This window comes from Salvelinus alpinus, chromosome 1 (genome assembly GCF_045679555.1).
Source record: "Salvelinus alpinus chromosome 1, SLU_Salpinus.1, whole genome shotgun sequence".
NCBI classification, from domain to species: Eukaryota; Metazoa; Chordata; class Actinopteri; order Salmoniformes; family Salmonidae; genus Salvelinus; species Salvelinus alpinus.
The window spans coordinates 89,552,744-89,566,383 of record NC_092086.1 but is presented as its reverse complement, the minus strand read 5'-3'; the positions used below and the strand labels follow the sequence as shown (position 1 = coordinate 89,566,383).

At 47.5% G+C, this 13,640-nt stretch overlaps 1 protein-coding gene across 1 annotated transcript in view; it reads right to left on the bottom strand.

Moving 5' to 3' along the window:
* Positions 1–11,311, bottom strand: part of LOC139533476 (protein sprouty homolog 3-like) — a 114,844-nt gene extending 103,533 nt beyond the window's left edge. Inside the window, exon 1 of the mRNA XM_071331531.1 lies at positions 9,913–11,311. The gene's annotated coding sequence lies outside the window, so the exon portion shown is untranslated. The remainder of the gene's footprint in view (positions 1–9,912) is intronic.
* Positions 11,312–13,640: the final 2,329 nt, after the last annotated feature.

Sequence of the window (13,640 nt, the reverse complement as noted above, 5' to 3'; positions counted from 1 at the left end):
ATTAGACCATCCACTACACAGATATCAGACCATCCACTACACAGATATCAGACCATCCACTACACAGCCATCAGACCATCCACTACACAGATATCAGTCCATCCACTATACAGCCATCAGACCATCCACTACACAGATATCAGTCCATCCACTATACAGCCATCAGACCATCCACTATACAGCCATCAGACCATCCTCTACACAGACATCAGACCATCCACTACACATCCATCAGACCATCCACTACACATCCATCAGACCATCCACTACACATCCATCAGACCATCCACTACATAGCCATCAGACCATCCACTACACAGCCATCATACCATCCACTACACAGCCATCAGACCATCCACTACACAGATATCATACCATCCACTACACAGCCATCAGACCATCCACTACACAGATATCATACCATCCACTACACAGCCATCAGACCATCCACTACACAGCCATCATATCATCCACTACACAGCCATCATACCATCCACTACACAGCCATCAGACCATCCACTACACAGATATCAGTCCATCCACTATACAGCCATCAGACCATCCACTATACAGCCATCAGACCATCCTCTACACAAACATCAGACCATCCACTACACATCCATCAGACCATCCACTACACATCCATCAGACCATCCACTACATAGCCATCAGACCATCCACTACACAGCCATCATACCATCCACTACACAGCCATCATACCATCCACTACACAGATATCAGACCATCCACTACACAGCCATCAGACCATCCACTACACAGATATCAGACCATCCACTACACAGATATCAGACCATCCACTACACAGATATCAGATCATCCACTACACAGCCATCAGACCATCCACTACACAGATATCAGACCATCCACTACACAGACATCAGACCATCCACTACACAGATATCAGACCATCCACTACACAGCCATCAGACCATCCACTACACAGATATCATACCATCCACTACACAGATATCATACCATCCACTACACAGCCATCAGACCATCCACTACACAGATATCATACCATCCACTACACAGCCATCAGACCATCCACTACACAGGAATCAGACCATCCACTACACAGCCATCAGACCATCCACTACACAGCCATCAGACCATCCACTACAAAGATATCATACCATCCACTACAAAGATATCATACCATCCACTACACAGCCATCAGACCATCCACTACACAGCAATCAGACCATCCACTACACAGCCATCATACCATCCACTACACAGCCATCATACCATCCACTACACAGCCATCAGACCATCCACTACACAGCCATCACACCATCCACTACACAGCCATCATACCATCCACTACACAGCCATCAGCCCATCCACTACACAGATATCAGACCATCCACTACACAGCTATCAGACCATCCACTACAGAGCCATCAGATCATCCACTACACAGCCATCAGACCATCCACTACACAGCTATCAGACCATCCACTACACAGCCATCAGACCATCTACTACATAGCCATCAGACCATCTACGACACATATATTAGACCATCCACTACACAGATATCAGACCATCCACTACACAGATTTTAGACCATCCACTACACAGATATCAGTCAATCCACTATACAGCCATCAGAGCATCCACTATACAGCCATCAGACCATCCTATACACAGCCATCAGACCATCCACTACACATCCATCAGACCATCCACTACACAGATATCATACCATCCACTACACAGCCATCCGACCATCCACTACACAGCCATCATACCATCCACTACACAGCCATCAGACCATCCACTACACAGCCATCAGACCATCCACTACACATATATCAGACCATCCACTACACAGATATCAGACCATCCACTACACAGCCATCAGACCATCCACTACACAGCCATCAGACCATCCACTACACAGCCATCAGACCATCCACTACACAGCCATCAGACCATCCACTACACATATATCAGACCATCCACTACACAGATATCAGACCATCCACTACACAGCCATCAGACCATCCAATACACAGATATCAGACCATCCACTACACAGATATCAGACCATCCACTACACAGCCATCAGACCATCCACTACACAGCCATCAGACCATCCACTACACAGATATTAGACCATCCACTACACAGCCATCAGACCATCCACTACACAGCCGTCAGACCATCCACTACAAAGATATCAGACCATCCACTACACAGCCATCAGACCATCCACTACACAGATATCAGACCGTCCACTACACAGATATCAGACCATCCACTACACAGCTATCAGACCGTCCACTACACAGCCATCAGACCATCCACTACACAGATATCAGACCATCCACTACACAGATATCAGACCATCCACTACACACATATCAGACCATCCACTACACAGCCATCAGACCATCCACTACACAGCCATCAGACCATCCACTACACAGATATCAGACCATCCACTACACAGCCATCAGACCATCCACTACACAGATATCAGACCATCCACTACACAGCTATCAGACCATCCACTACACAGGAATCAGACCATCCACTACACAGCCATCAGACCATCCACTACACAGATATCATACCATCCACTACACAGCCATCAGACCATCCACTACACAGATATCAGACCATCCACTACACAGCCATCAGACCATCCTATACACAGCCATCAGACCATCCACTACACATCCATCAGACCATCCACTACACAGATATCATACCATCCACTACACAGCCATCCGACCATCCACTACACAGCCATCATACCATCCACTACACAGCCATCAGACCATCCACTACACAGCCATCAGACCATCCACTACACAGCCATCAGACCATCCACTACACATATATCAGACCATCCACTACACAGATATCAGACCATCCACTACACAGCCATCAGACCATCCACTACACAGATATCAGACCATCCACTACACAGCCATCAGACCATCCACTACACAGCCATCAGACCATCCACTACACAGCCATCAGACCATCCACTACACAGCCATCAGACCATCCACTACACAGATATTAGACCATCCACTACACAGCCATCAGACCATCCACTACACAGCCGTCAGACCATCCACTACAAAGATATCAGACCATCCACTACACAGCCATCAGACCATCCACTACACAGATATCAGACCGTCCACTACACAGATATCAGACCATTCACTACACAGATATCAGACCGTCCACTACACAGCCATCAGACCATCCACTACACAGATATCAGACCATCCACTACACAGATATCAGACCATCCACTACACACATATTAGACCATCCACTACACAGCCATCAGACCATCCACTACACAGCCATCAGACCATCCACTACACAGATATCAGACCACCCACTACACAGCCATCAGACCATCCACTACACAGATATCATACCATCCACTACACAGCTATCCGACCATCCACTACACAGCCATCATACCATCCACTACACAGCCATCAGACCATCCACTACACAGCCATCAGACCATCCACTACACAGCCATCAGACCATCCACTACACATATATCAGACCATCCACTACACAGCCATCAGACCATCCACTACACACTCATCAGACCATCCACTACACAGCTATCAGACCATCCACTACACAGCCATCAGACCATCCACTACACAGCCATCAGACCATCCACTACACAGCCATCAGACCATCCACTACACAGCCATCAGACATCCACTACACAGATATTAGACCATCCACTACACAGCCATCATACCATACACTACACAGCCATCATCCCATCCACTACACAGCCATCATACATTCACTACACAGCCATCATCCCATCCACTACACAGCCATCATACATTCACTACACAGCCATCATCCCATCCACTACACAGCCATCATACTATCCACCACACAGCCATCATCCCATCCACCACACAGCCATCATCCCATCCACCACACAGCCATCATCCCATCCACCACACAGCCATCAGACCATCCACTACACATCCATCAGACCATCCACTACACAGCTATCAGACCATCCACTACACAGCCATCAGACCATCCATTACACAGCCATCAGACCATCCACCACACAGCCATCATCCCATCCACTACACAGTCATCATACCATCCACCACACAGCCATCATACCATCCACCACACAGCCATCATACCATCCACCACACAGCCATCATCCCATCCACCACACAGCCATCATACCATCCATTACACATCCATCAGACCATCCACTACACAGCTATCAGACCATCTGATTGTTAAGAAAAGTCTGCTGCTCGGCTTTTTCCATGAGCTCATCCTGTAGAGTCGGCCAGGGCAGGGCTTAGGGTATAAATGTGTGGCCAAGCCCTTCACCACTGAGCCAGAGATGGGCTCTCGTCTCCGGCTTCCACCACCCCAGACCACAAAGCAAAACCATTTAAACTGTTCTTGGTATCATCACAGATCCCGTACACCAGGTCAGAGGATAAAGTGCAGGCTTTTGCTCCAACCCTGCTCTAGTTCACCTGACTTTAGGGCTATTCAGGGTCCTGAGGAGCTAGCTGGCTAGCATCAGATGTATTATAGTAGGCCTGGAACCAAACCCTGCAGATGGGTAGCCCCGGAGGAGGAGGGTGGGCATCCCTCTGTTGTAACTCTAGACTGACAACACTGATGAGCTAACAGATCATCTGCTTTATTTCCTCTTGGACACATAACTTCATCTGCTCTGATTTCTCTTAAGGAGCTGTCTGTCTGTTGATTTCTGTGTTGTACTGTATGAATAAACATGCATTGATTTCTTCATTGCACAATAATCAACATTAATCAACAAAATAACTTCTCTAGATCTAGAAAGCAAATAGTCCTAAAATATGCTTTCTAAGAATGACAGCTGTGCAGAGTGGATACTGTTGACTCATTCCGTACTTAGTCAACGTTTACATGTTGCATTTACAGCAGCATTAGAATTACTGGCTGTTCTTTCCCCCCACTCAAGGGGTCGGAAGCCCTGTCTGTCCTTGAGGAGGCTGTTGCCTTGGTAACCATGTTTGGGAAGTCAACTCCCACTACCCAGAATCCTCCCCTCTCCCCCTCCACCTACCCACAGGTTTCCACCCCACACTACACCTAGCCACCAGCTGCTCCTGCCCCACTCCTATCCCCCAGTCATATCTCCAGGGTACAGTGCTGGGGCTGGGCTGAGGTACAAGACTGGGGGTACAGGGCTGGGCTGAGGTACAAGACTGGGGGTACAGGGCTGGGGCTGAGGTACAAGACTGGGGGTACAGGGCTGGGGTACAAGACCGGGGGTACAGGGCTGGGGCTGGGGTACAAGACTAGGGGTACAGGGCTGGGGCTGGGGTACAAGACTGGGGGTACAGGGCTGGGGCTGGGGTACAAGACTGGGGGTACAGGGCTGGGGCTGGGGTACAAGACTGGGGGTACAGGGCTGGGGCTGGGGTACAAGACTGGGGGTACAGGGCTGGGGCTGGGGTACAAGGCTGGGGGTACAGGGCTGGGGTACAAGGCTGGGGGTACAGGGCTGGGGGATATGGCACATGTTGTCAGCACATGGTGAGAAAGCATAGATACAGTAGCATGAGGAAAGGTACATGTTTGCTGGTCCTTCAGGTAGCCCAGATCTGTTTCTTCAATACAATGTCCAGCCAAGACATGGCTCCTCTCCTCTCCTCGGCTGTTCTGAGTTATTCCTCCCTGCTGTATCTGCCTGGCTCTGGGAAGTCTGTTTTATGTGTCTGCTCCTGCTTTTATCCTCTATGTTTGATGCAAACCCACCCGGACCCATTGCTCACTCCAGCATCATTCCCTCATATCAACAGCTTTTCCACTCATCTGTTCATCCCTTCACCTCCTCCTCACTCTGTCGTCTTATGTACCCCTCACACACCTTTTAGGGCCTCAGATGAAGAAGAAAAAATAGGAGAAGGAAATCAAGACCTGAGCGCTTTTCAGGTCTGGGCAGGAGGCACATTGATACAGGGGCCGTGGAATACACAGATAGAGAGAGAGGGAAGAGAGAATGAGAGAGAGAGAGCCAAAGGACAGTAAAAAAGACAAGGGGATTGAAAGAGTTGAGAGGAGAAGATTAGAGAGAGGATAGAGTGAAGGAGAGAGCAAGGCAACAGAGAGAGGATAGAGTGAAGGAGAGAGCAAGGCAACAGAGAGAGGATAGAGTGAAGGAGAGAGCAAGGCAACAGAGAGAGGATAGAGTGAAGGAGAGAGCAAGGCAACAGAGAGGATAGAGTGAAGGAGAGAGCAAGGCAACAGAGAGAGGATAGAGTGAAGGAGAGAGCAAGGCAACAGAGAGAGGATAGAGTGAAGGAGAGAGCAAGGCAACAGAGAGAGGATAGAGTGAAGGAGAGAGCAAGGCAACAGAGAGAGGATAGAGTGAAGGAGAGAGCAAGGCAACAGAGAGAGGATAGAGTGAAGGAGAGAGGAGGGCAACAGAGAGAGGGAGAAAGAGGATGAAGGTAAGAGGGGGGAGAGAGGACAAATGGAAGAGAGAAATAGTGAGAAAGAAAGCAAGTGAGAAAGAGAGAGGTGGAGAGAGAGAGAGAGGGAGATAGAGGGTAGGCGAGAGAGCTCAGGGCTGGTGTTTACTGGGCTAGCCTGCCGTCAGAGGTAACCTGAAGACAGGGCAGTGCGCTGGGGGGGTATCAGCGGTGAGTGAGTCCTGCCTTGCAGCTCTGGCCTGGGTCTCTCTCTCCTGCTCCCCTGCACGCTGCCCTCTCTGGCACAGTAATCCAATCTGCAGCAGGAACAGGATGACGAATGGAGAGAGCTACACAGTGAATATTATTCATAACAATCACTACATAGGACCCTGCTCCTCTTAGCTCAGCTGAGTTAGAGAGGGAGGGGGATGAACTCCAAGCCCACAACTGGAGTGCAAACAGAAAGAAAGAGTGATGGGGAGGGGGTAGGGGGGGGAGTTGAAATAAAAATAAAAAGGAAGCGGGAGACAGATGTGTTGGAAAATTAGGACAGTCATGGCCTAATGTTCATTTACTGTATATCAAATATATAAACACCCACACACACACAGACACAGACACACATAGAACCCACACACAGGGGGTCAAAAGACAGTCTAGATGGCGTAGTATCATGGCGTTAATAGCAATATGAATATCATAATGTAGAGCTATTTTCGCCCATCACCAGTGACCCCTGACCCACCACCAGCATTCCTCCCTCTATCCCCTTGGCACCTTCCCTACGCTATTAGAAAAATAGAGGAATAAATAGAGGAATATTAGAATAAATCTCTCTTTCCTCTATTCCAGATTTGCATATTGGCAGTTGAGGCCTACAACAACCTACCCTAACATATGAATTGGGGCCCTGGGTGTGTGTGTGACTGGCTGGCTGGTTCCCTTGTGCGTGAGTTGTCAATGGGACCCATGGGCCACCCTCTGGCCCCTCCGGGAGCGCAGCAGGATTGAATGACAATAAACTGTATGAGATTCCGGATGTGCCGAATCCGACCCCCAGGAAGGACTGAAATAGACACTGCAGACCAGCAAGTCCAGGCAGGAGAGAGAGAGAAAGAAAGGAAGGTGGGAGGAGGGAGGAACACCGAGGGATAGGAAGACCACCTTAGAGAGAGAGAGAGAGAGAAGAGAGAGAGAAGAGAGGGTGACATGAATAAAGATAAAGCAGAAGAAAGTGAACAGGAAAAACAATTGGAGAGGGGGCGGAGACTGGAAGTAGTTAGAGATAAGAAAGATTAGAAAGATTGAAGGAGTTTAGGCATAGAGAGAAACCACAGTGTGTGCGTTTGTGCGTGCATGTGTGTAACCCACCATCTTGTGTAAGTAGGGGTGAGAAAGAGAAGTCACCCCTCACAGCACCCTGTCTGGCACAGTGAGTTATTTCACCTTTCCACAATGGGCCAATGGTCTCAAACAGCTGTACCAGTCACGCCATGCTCTCTCTCTCTCTCTCTCTCTCTCTCTCTCTCTCTCTCTCTCTCTCTCTCTCTCTCTCTCTCTCTCTCTCTCTCTCTCTCTCTCTCTCTCTCTCTCTCTCTCTCTCTCTCTCTCTCTCTCTCTCTCTCTCTCTCTCTCTCTCTCTCTCTCTCTCTCTCTCTCTCTCTCTCTCTCTCTCTCTCTCTCTCTCTCTCTCTCTCTCTCTCTCTCTCTCTCTCTCAACTTCGTTAACTTCTCTAATACAAAACCACTGGAAAAAAAAGATGCTTTTATCAACTTGATCAACTATGCACACAAAAAAATCAAGCGCATTCAATTTGCAACAGATTCTTAAAATTGTGATGACTCTAATCTAATATGCATGTATTTAGCTTACATCCACCTCTCTTTTCCAACAGCAAACCTTGGAACATAGAGACATTTTATATATTTAACAAACAAATAAATAAATAATGCATTCCAGGAGAGCACTCTTTCAAACAGTAAAGGACTGTGAGGTTTCTCATCCGACCGTTTGTGGTTGATGTGCATTAGCTCTTCTTGCCTAGTGTTAGAAAAAAAACTCTCTTCACTCCACTCATCCCATCCCTCTATCCCTCTATCCCTCCATCCCTCCATCCCTCTATCCCTCCATCGCTCTATCCCTCCATCGCTCTATCCCTCCATCCCTCTATCCCTCTATCCCTCTATCCCTCTATCCCTCTATCCCTCCATCCCTCTATCCCTCTATCCCTCCATCCCTCCATCCCTCCATCCCTCTATCCCTCCATCCCTCCATCCTTCTATCCCTTTATCCCTCCCTCCCTCCATCCCTCTATCCCTCTATCCCTCTATCCCTCCATCCCTCCATCCCTCCATCACTCGTTCACCCATCCGCCCCTCCAGTCGCGCCCAGCGGATATGGGTATTGACATATAGTATCCGACCTTGAAAACAATCAATGACAACCCCACATGTCCCCATCCCACTTACACACACCACACCAAACTATCCCAGTTACAGTAGACACACCATAGTGCACCGCACCAAATCATTTACTCACACCACACCAAACCATTTACTAACACCACACCAAACCATTTACTAACACCACACCAAACCATTTACTCACACCGCACCAAACCATTTACTCACACCACACCAAACCATTTACTCACACCACACCAAACCATTTACTAACACCACACCAAACCATTTACTCACACCGCACCAAATCATTTACTCACACCACACCAAACCATTTACTCACACCACACCAAACCATTTACTCACACCACACCAAACCATTTACTCACACCACACCAAACCATTTACTCACACCACACCAAACCATTTACTCACACCACACCAAACCATTTACTCACACCACACCAAACCATTTACTCACACCACACCAAACCATTTACTCACACCACACCAAACCATTTACTCACACCACACCAAACCATTTACTCACACCACAACAAACCATTTACTCACACCACACCAAACCATTTACTCACACCACACCAAACCATTTACTCACACCACACCAAACCATTTACTCACACCACACCAAACCATTTACTCACACCACACCATACCAAATAAGTTACTCTTACCACACAAAACTATCCCAGTTACAGTACACACATCACAACATACCACACAACATCACACCACTCTTCCAGTTATGCAAACCAGTTACACACCATACCACACCACACCAGTTACACACCATACCACATCAAACCAGTTACACACCACACCACACCAAACCAGTTAAACAGTAAGGCCAGAGAAGGACCTACAGAAAGCAGACCACTTCTACACACGGTTAAGTTGAATATAAAAAATACATGTGAGAGTCTAGTAAAAGAGTAAAGCTCTTTGGATATCCGCTTTTAGTGTTTTTCCTCATAAAATAGAGATGGGTTGGTACGGGGGGGCTGTTTGTACCTACCTTTGAATGGGGGGAGATCCATGCTGCAGTGGGATGGGGCGTCTTGGGGTTGGGGAGGGGGAGCGGGGGGGCAGTTCTCTCAGTTTTGTGGGGCCACAGCGCCTTCCTTCCCTTCCCTTCCTTCACTTTGAGTCCCCTCCGTAGGCTTTTCAGGAGCGTCCCTGTAGTGCAACCAATCCCACAACTCCTAGGGTCATTCCCTGCAAAGAAGAAGCAGCAACCCAGCCCTGACGACAAGCAGCCAAGCAGCCTCTCCACGATGCCTTGTCAGGGGCACAGAGGTCCCTGGTCCACAGTGTGCTGATCACTGGAGACCAGAGGGCAGAGTACCATTAGAAATATCCCAGAGAACACAAGAACAAGTAACAGCCAGGTCCTCTGCTTCAGAATGAAAAAAAATAAGGTTATATTAAAAAAATAAGGTTGTGAAAAAACGTTAACAAATTAAAGTGAAAAAGTTCCAAAATTACAGGACACAGAGATATTCTAGTAGTATGGCTCTGTTGTCTCTCTCTCTGCTATCCCTGGAAGCATAATGACTGAGTGCTGGATAGTCCCTCTCTCCCTCGATCTCTTGTTCTCTCTCTCTCTGGCTCTCTCTCGCTATCTCTCTCTAACGCTCTTGGGTCAGTCCTTCCTGTCTGTGCGTTTATCCTCTCATTCTCTGCAAGCCGAGAGTGTGTGTGTGAGGGAGAGCGTGAGAGACACAGACACAGAAAGAGGGGGAGAGATGGAGGGAGGGAGGATGAGAAACAGAGAGAAAGAGAGCAGGAGGGGGCTGGACATGAATGGTAGAGGGGGGCAGGGGAGGGTTCTGGTCAGGATGGGGGTTACATGTTTGCTGCAGATAGTTAATAGCTAAGTGGCATCATCAGGCTGAATCTCTCAGTTGCTCTCCCTCAGGCACTGTTCCATATGAGTCTATGAGCAGAGCCTTGATAGAGGGAGAGAGAGGGAAGGAGAGGGGGAGAGAGAGACAGATAGAAAAAGAGAGAAGGGAAGAAAAGGGGAGAGTGAGTGCAAGAAAGAGAAAAAAGGAGGGAGAGAAAAGACAGAGGGAGTGAGAGAGGGAGAAAAAAGAGAGAGAGAGGGGAGGTGAAAGAGCATGTGATGGGCAAGGGATGAGCAAGAGGGAGGAAGAGCAAGAGGGAAAAAGAGGAGAATAGAGGAGGGGAATGCAGGGGTTAAGTCATAAAAAGCCTCACGAGGCTGACAGTATCACAGTGTAGAGAGAGAGAAAGAGAGAGAGGGCGAGAAAGGGAGAGAGAGATGTTTAGAGTGTTGTGGGGGAGCCACAGGAACTATCAAAAGCCCTTACAACACACACAGGTCAAACACCCCTGTCACAAAGCTGCCACTCAACCTTTATACAAGACAAGTCACTGATTCTGTGCCACTCTGTGTGTCCTCTCACCTACATACACAGCTCTGAGAGCCTCTTTCAAAACCTTTTCAGATCACACTTTATTTGGACGGTCCGGATAGTCCATCTGTAGATGCTCTACAAATGGACATTCTATCAACAAACTATATGTTGATAAGCAACTGCTTGCTAAATTTATGGTTCGGGTTAGGTTTAGAATAAGGGTTAGGGTAAGGGTTAAGAACAGGGAAATGGTTAGAGTTAAGTTTAGGGTTAGCATAAGGGTTAAATAGATAGTTAGTTGAAATGTTACTGATAGCTTGTAGATAGTCTATAGAGCATCTACAGATGGACTATCCAAATAGTGTTACCCATTTTCAAGACAAAAACATTAGATATATTTTTCAGTGTTTACTTATTTCGTTAACTTCCTTATTTCCGGTCTCATCCTGGAAAGCCTTGTCAGCAGCACTCTGGGTAATATTGAAAGCTGTCAACGTCAATATTGATGATGTATATTTTTGCAGTCAAATGTATATTTCGGACTCTTCCGTTCCACCAGCCCGGTCTTACTCAGCAGGTTCTCTGCAAGATCTCTGTGGCTGACTATTTTCTGCCATATAGACATTATGCATATACTGTATACATCCCTACACAGTCATCTAAATGGTAAACGGACACTGTCCTGGAACAAACAGCACTGCTTCCTGCTGGGGGAACACCTGAGAGGGGTGAGAGGATTGAAGGGTACTTTATTGGTCTTTCAGCATTATTACAAGTTCTTTAAAACAGTTGTCATTAAAAACACTGAATTACTTTTCTGTTACAATAAAAACCATAAATGTTAAATAAATACAACAAATGTAAAGTGCAAAAAATCTCTAAGTGAAAATTGAAAATCTGTAAACAGTAAATTTCACATTTTTCTCTAGGCATTATGAACAAACTAAACAATCTCAAACACGTCCCATCTGAAACAGAATCCAAGCCTCTGCTCGTCCCGTAAGCAGAATACTTCAGGGTTATCGCCACAATGTTACAAAAAGAACATGTCTCAGATCGTCATACAGAGGCCAATAAAACACTACATGGATTTAGTTTCCGATTTACCTCTGGGTAGCCTGAGTACCTCTGGGTAGCCTGAGTACCTCTGGGTAGCCTGAGTACTTCTGGGTAGCCTGAGTACCTCTGGCCAAGGATGACCTTACAGGCCTGTTTCTGTGTGCGTTCCAGCCTTTCAGCCTGGTCGTTGGTCAGAGAACTGCGCCAGACCGGGGCTGCATATTGAAGTACGGGACACCTTTGTAGATGGAAACCAGTTCTGGGTCTAGGACACCAAATTTCTTCAGACGCCGCAGAATGAACAGATTCCTGTTGGCAGAGCTCAGCATGTGGTCCACTTGAGTGTCCAATTGTAAATTATTCTGGATGGTGACCCCCAGGATTCTTACTGTGTCACAGACTTCAAGGGTGTTCTGGTCAATGGAGAGTGTCAGTAGGTTGGGTGGATGCTTACTGTGGGTGACATGCAGAACTTTACATTTCTTTGGGTTTAGTTTCATTCTGTGCTCCTCTACCCAGATGTCAAGACCATTTGGGGTCTGTTGGAGGGTATAGGGTAGTTGAGGTGTCTACGTCTGATCCAGATTCACGTCATCCACGTATTTCCAGTGTTTTTATGTTTCCTGGTGGGCACTGTTGATCAGTGCTAGTAAGACTAAAGGCCCAGAAAGCGGTAGAGAGGAGTCTAGGGTGATTTACTCTGTTCTGAGCCAGGATAGGACTGAAGGGATGGAGGGAGTATAGAGGAGTGAATGTAGGGATGTAGGGATGTAGTTTTGGGCCAGGACAGGATCAATCTAAAACGGCCTGATTAACGACCGGCACACAGCTGACAAAGTCATTCATTTCTGCCGGCATTCTGCACACTGTGTGTTTGTATCCCACTGTCACAGTTCCACAGGAATACACTGTGAACACTCTGTTGCAGAACCCCAGAGCTGGAGGTCAGTTCAGCCCGCCTGGCGCTCAGGATCAGGTTACACAACACAATGCAGTACAGCACTGACACACACACACACACACACACCACACTGCAATCCAGCACTGACACACACACACACACACACACACACACACACACCACACTGCAATCCAGCACTGACACACACACAAATGCAGACACACACACACAACCAAATGCAGTCCAGTGCTAAAACATACACACATACACAACAGTCCAGCTCTAACACACACAAAACACTCCAGCTGTGAGCGCTCCATAAACCCAGAGTGTAGCAGTAGGATTGCAGTATTTCGCAACTCTCACCTCTACTGTATAGACCTACCTAAATGCCTGTACAGC